The following is an 8,797-nucleotide window of genomic DNA, read 5'->3' as shown; positions in this document are numbered from 1 at the left end:
ATGACTGGAGCAGAAGGAAAAAGAAATGTGGTAGGGAATGAAATCAGAGGTAGCAGGAAGGGCAGACCATGGAGGACTGTGGAGGTAACCAAAGTACTGTGGCTTATTCCTTGCACAAGAAAGCATGACTCTGAAAGTGTTTTGGACAGAGAAATCCCATTTTCTGACTTCTCATTTTAAGAGGCGTTCTTGCGTTGGGTTGAGGATAGACTATAATTGTGGGTAAAGGCAGAAACAGGAAGACCTGTCAGGAGACTGTTGTTGTAAAACTGGGTGAGAGAGGAAGATGACTTAGGCAAGGGTGCAAGAAGGAAGGTTATGAGAGTGGTTAGATTTTGGCTCTTTTGGGGGGTAAATCTTGGCTTTTTTTGGAGGTAGATTCAACAGGACTTACTAACAGAGAGTAGCCTGACTCCACTCAGGAATGACTCAAAGGCTTCTCTAAAGAAGGATAGTGTCACTTGTCAACTGAGATGAAGACTGGGGATGTGCAGGCCGGAAAAGAGTTTAGCTTTGGAGATGTTACATGTGTGATTTCTTTTAAACATCCATGTGGAGTTGTTGAACCATGTTAACCAGGCAAATCTTCCTTTAAAAAAATAAATCTCAGGCTTATTTAGTAGTTCAAGAGGAGGGTAGAGATTAGTGGGGGATAACTAAAGCCCTTCCCTGAGACCTCCCCTAGGTACTACCACTACTCAACCAAAAGCTCAGATTCACCATCTTATACTTTTTTTCTGAATCTCCCTCAGTTCTTAGAACAGGACTGGGCACAATAAATTTCTGATTTGTATTGTCTAGTCACAACAGCAACTGCAGAGCAGGAACTTTGGGTTTCAGGAGCTCTTTTAAAACAGAACCTTTGTGCTTCTAAGGCCTTTTCATAAAAGAACACTGCCCTCCACGTGAAAGCTTTCTGAAGGCACCCAGCATATTCCATAGTCCTGCGTGAACCTTAATGAACACTCAGGTAGGCAATGCTTGGTGGCAGAAAACTTCACTCTTCCAGGTTCCCCAGAAACAAGAGAATAAAAGGCAGAAGATGAATGGCCTTTGCCTCTGAAACAGCTGCTACTGCTCCCGCATCTGCATGGCCAGTTGATTTAGAGATTTGTGAAGAGAGCCTCTGAGCCCCTCACTCCTGCCAAGTGAATTGCCAGGAGCATCCCATGGCAGGAGTTATCATTCTACTCCAGGTGCTGCAGGACAAATGCCCTGGAGTTGGAAGATTAAATACCCTTGCTCCTAGAGGAAGCTGCAGGCACGACCTGGGCACAGTTGTGAAGATGAAGGTTATCTTGCCCTGAATAGCCAGCAACTTGGAGCTAAGTCAGTAACACTCATCAAAGACTAATTCCAGAGGGAGGTACCTAGGACTTGCTGTTGCTGAAAGACTGATAATATTGCTAACTGTCCCTCATTTATGTCAATGAGGTGGAGGTGGGCACCATGGAATAGTTGCTCCAAACAATATATAATCCAGAAACCAAAACCATTTCCCTTAATTGTGAATGATATACTGATCTTTTTGCCTTGTTCAGGCCACACTTTGCAGATATTCCAGGTACCAACTGATTTGCCATAGTCCCATTCCCCTCCCACTCCTCCACTTCCAAAATAAATGTTCTAGAAAAATATTTCTATGATCAAACAAATTTGGCAAATTCTGGGTTAACAAACTGTAATAGGTTTCTTTGTGCAGGATTTCTCAAAGCTTTAACATGCAAATACACACTGAAACTTTCCAAAGGGAAAGAACATGTGCAGTAATATTTGAGCAGAAGGACCTGTTTACCAGAAGCATCTAGTAAGGCAAGTGTTCCCCTAATCACACTTTGGGAAATGCTTCCTTAGGCTAGCATGAAAATGGTTTTCATTCTCTGAGACTAAGTGATGCTTGGGGAAAGGGCCCAGGAGCATGCTGAGGACTGGATTTTTCAAGTGCCAGGAGATTTAAAAAGAAAGGAAAAGGCAGGGAGAACTAATCGGTCCAGGAGCATGAGGGGCCCGTCGATTCTCCTGCCTGGCCTTTACTGACTCACTAGCTTCTGGCTGAGGGATCTGGCTCTATGAGAAGGGCTTTACCTTCAGAAGTTACAAACAGGCATTTGCTTTAAGACCTGGATGGCACTATGTAGTGTTAAAGGAAGGAAAAACTGAATGAAGACCAAAAAATTTCACCCAAGGCTACTTTTAAGGGGGAGGGCCTATCAAAATTTACATACTCAAAAGGCTTCTCTTAAAACACAACCCTCAGACCACAATCCTTGCTGCAAAATTTTGGCCAACATTTTCATGTAATGAGAAAATCAGAGAAGTTAATAGGAAGTATGGGGGGTTTCAATCTAACCTACTCTATCCATCATTTCCTCTGCAATATATGGAAAAACCATCCTGTTGCTATTTGAACATCTCCACTGGTTGGAGGTCTCACCACCTCCTAAAGCAGCTTGGTCCATTGTCAGACAGCTCTAAGTGCATGGATCTAGTACAGTAAACTTTACTCCTGACTAACATGATCCCAAATTTCCAGCATTCTCAGTGCTTGCTGCTTTGAGCATGGTATGCGCTAGCCTCTGCCAGTGAGTAATGCAGAGCCTAAAATAAAGCAACAATAAGTCAGATAGACTGAGAAAATGAACAGAAGGAAACATACAAGTAAAACAGCCAAAAAACAGCAGTCTTCACATTTTGTACTATTTAGGGAAAAGCAAATCCATGAAGGTGCCTTTTCGGTTAAAGAGGAAGGTTGTTTTGCAGGGAAGAACAAGAGGATGTATGTGAAAGTGTTTTGAAGAACTCACTGGTCATACACCTAAGTGTAAGGTATTTATTAGGGGATTAACATTGGGAGCTATCACAAGGCAGGGAGAATAGGAAGGGGAGAAAGGGTCTGATTGCTAAGAGGCTAGTAGGAATGAGAGGAAAGCAGTGGAAGGCAGGAGCGTGAAAGATCCGGAGGAATCACACGCAGAGGAAGCGGGTCAGTAGATGGTTACGTGTCCTCCTGAAAAATCAGTTTCTACTTATGAAAATACTACCTTGGTCACCACACACCCTCAGCTATGTCGCCTAACTCAGAAATCTGGGCGTCATCCTTAACCTCTTCTTTTTCTTCATCCCACTCTTCCTGCCAACCTGTTGTCAACTGTGGAAGCCGTCTCTCTTAAACTCAAGGAAGCTGTATGATGTGTTCACAGACAGTAGGTGCGGCGCCCATTATCTTTTAATTAAGATGAACTAAGAGCCTTTTAACATGCAAAGCAATGACAGGCAAAAAACTTCCCTGTGAAGATCTCACTGTATCACTGGGCACCATTTACCCAATCAAGGGGAGATGTACTTCTGGACAAACGAGGCGTTAAGACTCAGTTTCTGGATCAGTGACAACACCAGAATGAACTAAAAGCCAGGAATGCCCTTTGCTGGAAGGATTCACTGCCTCCCTGCATCTCTGAATAGACAGCTGCCTTCCTCAAGACGTGTTATTTACCCTTGGACTCAATTGCTCCTGGACACCATGATGAAGCCACCGGGCATGGCAAATATCACCTGACTCCAGCCTCAGACTCAGCTGAGGACGTCCTGAATCTTCACTCACACTGGGGTCCTTTATGGTGCTTAAAACGAGAAGATAAGGGGATGTCCTGAAAGAAGAGCTGAGTGATGTGCATATGAAGCGGCAGGGGTCTGGTGAGTGTGTGTGTGTATGCACACATGTGTGTATATGTCTATGCATGTGCACAGGGGAAAGACAGGTTAAGCTGCGGTTTCACATCTTCTCCAGCTGCCTCCATCTGGAAAACTGGAAGATTCTCTGACTCTAATTCACAGAATTTTCTGGCGGGTGGATTGATTATAGTACTTAGAGATACTAATGATTTACAGGGACTGGGAGGTCTCCCGATTTGCCTTCAGGCCTTCAATGACCTTTGACAGCTTTCTGTCTCCATCCATGGTCTGTCAGCCCAGAACCCATCACACCCAGCCAAGCCCAGTGTCATTTCCTGGCCGGAGCAGCTTCCTTAACTTACAGGACTCTGGACCTTGCCTGCATCTACCAGTCTCCCTTAGTTGACCTCTCTGAATTCAGTATCTGCCTACCTTATTGGATATGTCCATTCTAGGGATGTCAATATCATATGTCTACTTTCACGTGTAAACCAACATGTGGAACCTGTGGTTAACAGTAAAATGCCACTCAACGGCATTAAAGATGTGTACTTTATGAAACCCTGTCTAGGAGAAAAAAGTGATAACTCAGCAAGCAGTTTGCTTCATACTAGAATCCTTCCAAGTGTCTTTCCCTTCACAGTTCAAATCTTGCCCCTTAAATCACCAGTGTACTTCCTCTTGGGTCCTCAAACTCTGGATGCCAGCCCTTCCTAGCCAGTCCTGTTCTGAGGTGCTGTATATGCCCATGGGACGATGAATACTTAAAACTTTAAATTTGGAAGTCACCTATTTTTGGCTACCTAAAAGCTCCCATGCAGACATTTACCTGGAATTGTGCAGTTTTCATCTGCCTTTACACGCTTAAGTGGATCTTAATTTTAGGTGTGAGTGAGGCATTTGAGACTAGGGGGTCTGGTTTTTAGAAGGGCCTATAAGACTGATGATTCATGGTGCATTCAACACTCATGGGGTGGGGAGAATGTGGTGTGAAGTAGGCATGAGCTGTGGAATCAGGCCTGGGTCGCAATCTGGATTCTGACACAAGGAGCCTTAATCTCTCTGAACTTTTTGAATGAAGTTGATCATTGTGAAAATTGAGTGAAATAATGTGTATAAAGCGCCCGGTACATTACAAACATACAACAGGTGCTCAATAATGGCAACTTTTGATTATGATTTATGAGGACCCCTCAGATGTAAGGTGTTAGATGTTGCAACACCTATAAAGATTTATTCCACATTTGGGTGCAACATCCAGGCTCTCTCTTTTTTTTTTAAGAGCGCAAATCCATGTTTATTTATTGACTTTTCCTTAGTTTAAATCTTTGAGGGGTACAACATCGCTCGGATTCTGTGTCCAATAGCCTTAGCAGGAAGATTGCTTTGGAATTTGGCACGTTTTCAGAGTTACCTTTCCCCAGATTACTCTGGTTTTGTTTAGTTTGCCGCCAGGAGTCACTTTGTTGTTCTTTGCTTTGTATATGTAAGCGCATCTCTAGTTCAAAGATAATTCTGTTTAATCTCTGGCATAACCACCTTCGACTTTAAGAAGACCTGTGTGCTCCCTTTGGTTCCGGAGGCCCTGCTCATAGCCAGTAAAAATGGCCTTGGACCACAGCCTTCCAGACATATTTCCTTTTAGAAGTCCTGTTCCCTGCAGGCCTCCACAGGAGCCAAGATGGCGGGAAGAGAAAAACAACATCCACGCTCTTACTTACCATGTCAATGCTTCAGCCCTGGCTAATTCCAGAATCACCTGGGGCCTTTTTTCTAATTACAGACTTCTGATACTACAGGTGTCCTTCGGTATCCCGGGGGAATTGGTTCCAGGACTCCCTCGGATACCAAAATCCTCAGATGTTCAAGGTCCTCATATAAGATGGCTTAGTATTTACACATAACCTATATACATTCTCCTATATACTTTAAATCATCTCCAGACTACTTATAATACCTAATACTATGTAAATGCTATAAATAGTTGTTATACTATACTTTTTAAATTTTCTATTATTTTTTGTTCTATTGCGATTTTCCTTGTTTTCAAAATTTTTTCATTCAAAATCAGTTGAATCTGTGCATGTAAAGCCCATGAATATGGAGGATAGACTACACTTTAAAAAATTCTGATTTAGCAATTTGGGGCGGGACCTGGGAATCTGTATTTTGTAAAAGCTGTGGGAATGACTCTAATGATCAAACAGAGGTTGGAAAGAACTGATTTAGAGCCAAGTGTATCTGGTCACTAAATCGGTAATTCTTAAGGGCATGGTAATAACAAAGTTGCTGATGCAGTGGTTGATGAAGATTTTTTTTCCCAAATAAACACATTGAGCATCCCCCTTCAGCCAACCAGGGTATAGTAGAACCGGAGGGGAGGATGTGTATATATTTTTTTAAAGTTTGTAGGTAGTTTTGCTATATCTCCTCTTCTCCATTTTTATTGGAAACCCTTCTACAGGACGGTCTTGGAGCTCAACCCCAGTGGGATGTCAGCATTCATATTCTCTGGCACCATCCTTGTGCCTTGTGACTGTGATTTTATAATTCCACATTCATAACTTGAATTCAATTTAAGACAATGCCAAAAGGACCTCCCAGAAAGCAATATGATGCTGGGAGAAGAAGCCACTCAGGGCAGATTTGCCCCAGAAACTGATTCATGAGATGTTGCAAGTCAATGACAATCAGAACTAGGGGGTAAAAGGCACTGGTCATTTTGCAATTCCCAGCACTAAAACAAATACCTAGTTGTTGATTGGTTTTCAAGTCCTGGAGATAAATTTCCTCCAAAGAATGAGAAGTTAGGCAAATGGGTAATTTCATGTTGAAATCTAGGAGTAAAGGCTGCAGAGTGTCCCTTGGGAGTACCCAGCTGCAAGATAATAACCCCAAGGGGCAGAAGGCAGGTGCAGCCTCTCCACCAAGTGACAGACCAGCTGGGAGGTGCATCCACTTACTTTTCACAGCAGCTATCCTGGATCTGAGAGAGGCTTGGAAGCTGGAAATAGGTGCTAGCCAGAGGTGTGTTTACCGGAGGCCGGGGGTGGCAGGGAAGAAGAAAAGAGGGAGATTGAAGACAAGTGTGCATGCTGATTTGAGAAATTAGCAAAGACTGCAGATCTTCAGGAACCTGGACAGTCTAAACATGGGAGATGACTATAGAAGCAATATTTATATGAAAAGATGCTCCATGAGAATGTCAGCCCCATGACAGCAAGAGCTTTATCTTGTTCAGGCCGTCAATTCTTACCAAAATGATGCATCTTGTTCAAGTCAGATATAAAAAATAAAGCACATTGCTTCTGTATTATCAGGGAAGAAAAAGCAAAGGGGGAAAAGCCACTATTTAACAGATACCTGTTCTGTATCTAATATTTTAATACCTTGGTTCCCAAACTTTGTTGCACATTTCAATCACCTAGAAAGATTTTAAAACTCTCAATGCCCTATACCAGTTAATCCACAATAACTGGGGTTGAGAGCCAAGCATCGGCATTTTCTAGAAGATCCTCTGGTGTTTCCAATCTGCAGCAAAGCATGAAAACAACTGGCTTCACACATTGTTCTTTTAATCTAAAAAATAATCCTGTGAGACAGACCTCATAAAGTTAGCCCCGTTTTACATATGAAGAAGGATGATAAGAGGGTAATCACTTGTCCAAGATCAACCAACAATTACGACCCTAACTTTGGTTAGCTTTAAAATTTAAGTACAACACTTATCCAGTGGCTATACTCTTTTCATAGCACATACAACTGCTCAAATTGTCGTAATAAAATGCCAGTTTAAACAACAGAAATTAATTTTCTTGTGGTTCTGGAGGCTGAAAGTCCTAGGTGAAGGCCCAGCAGGATGGGTTTCTGGTGGGGGCTCTCTTCCTAGATTGTAGATGCTCACCTTCCTGCTCTGTCTTCATAAGGTAGGGGCAGGGGAAGAAGGAGGGGGAAGACAAGGAGCAGGGGGAGGAGAAGACAAGGCATTAGCTCTCTGATGTCTTTTTCTTTTTCTTTCTTTCTTTTCTTTCTTTTTTTCTTTTTTTTTTTTTAACAGAGTCTTGCTGTCACCCAGGCTGGAGCGCAATGGCATGATCTTGGCTCACTGCAATCTCCGCTTCCCAGGTTCAAGCAATTCTCCTGCCTCAGCCTCCTGAGTAGCTGGGATCACAGGAGCCTGCCACCATGCCTGGCTAGTTTTTGTATTCTTAGTAGAGAAGGGATTTCACCATTTTGGCCAGGCTGGTCTCAAACTTCTGACCTCAAGTGATCCACCCACCTCGGCCTCCCAAAGTGCTGAGATTGCAGGTGTGAGCCACCGCACCTGGCCTGGTGTCTCTTCTTATCAGGATATCAATATCAGATCAGGGCCCTACTTTATGACCTTATTTAACCTTAATTATCTCCTTAAAATCTCAATCTCCAAATATAGTCATACTGGGGCTTAGGGCTTCAGCTCATGAATTTGGAAGAGGCACAATTCAGTCCACGGCGCGCAGTAGTTTGGTATCATACTTACCATTCAGTAGATAACCCATCATTATTCTTTATTTATAGGAAGCATATTCATCACCTAAAAGTAAATGTCAGTTTTTGTGAGATGTCCTCCAACTCACTGAAGAAAGAACAAGAAGCCATAAACTAAAATCTCTAGTATCATGAATTGAGGCTTAGATACTAGAATGTATTTCCTGAACAAGATTGTTCAGCATATTTAAACAAAAACATCTAGTAATTGTTTCTGCCTCTGCTTCTTTAAGGAGCAAGTGAAATTTCAGGTGAAATCTGAATCACACTTTTGTGAACCAAGATATTCCGGGAAGGATGGCAGATCTGAACTTAAGGAGCACTTTCTCTCATGCAGGCTGTTCTGAGGATGAGGAAGTACTACTACTGATGCTCAGAGAGAAACATGCCTCGCTGGTCTAATTCTTGTGGCACAGGCACTTTGCTGGTCCAATTCTATGGGGCACGGGCACTTTTCAGGGCATTCAGCATTTGCCGAACCTCCACTTACACTTTATCCAAGATGGAGGACAATTTCTAACTCTTCGTTTACTTCTATTTTTATTCAAAGATAAGACCCTCACAGCAGAAAGGAATTACAGCCCAAGTTAGCTGTGGA

The 8,797-nt window shown here is 42.8% G+C and overlaps 1 pseudogene; it reads right to left on the bottom strand.

The window, feature by feature from the left end:
• Positions 1–4,992: 4,992 nt before the first annotated feature.
• LOC112129694 (large ribosomal subunit protein eL33-like) lies at positions 4,993–5,362 on the bottom strand (annotated as a pseudogene).
• Positions 5,363–8,797: the final 3,435 nt, after the last annotated feature.

Source organism: Pongo abelii, chromosome 1 (genome assembly GCF_028885655.2).
Source record: "Pongo abelii isolate AG06213 chromosome 1, NHGRI_mPonAbe1-v2.0_pri, whole genome shotgun sequence".
Taxonomy (NCBI): domain Eukaryota; kingdom Metazoa; phylum Chordata; class Mammalia; order Primates; family Hominidae; genus Pongo; species Pongo abelii.
This window is presented reverse-complemented; position numbering and strand designations above follow the sequence as displayed.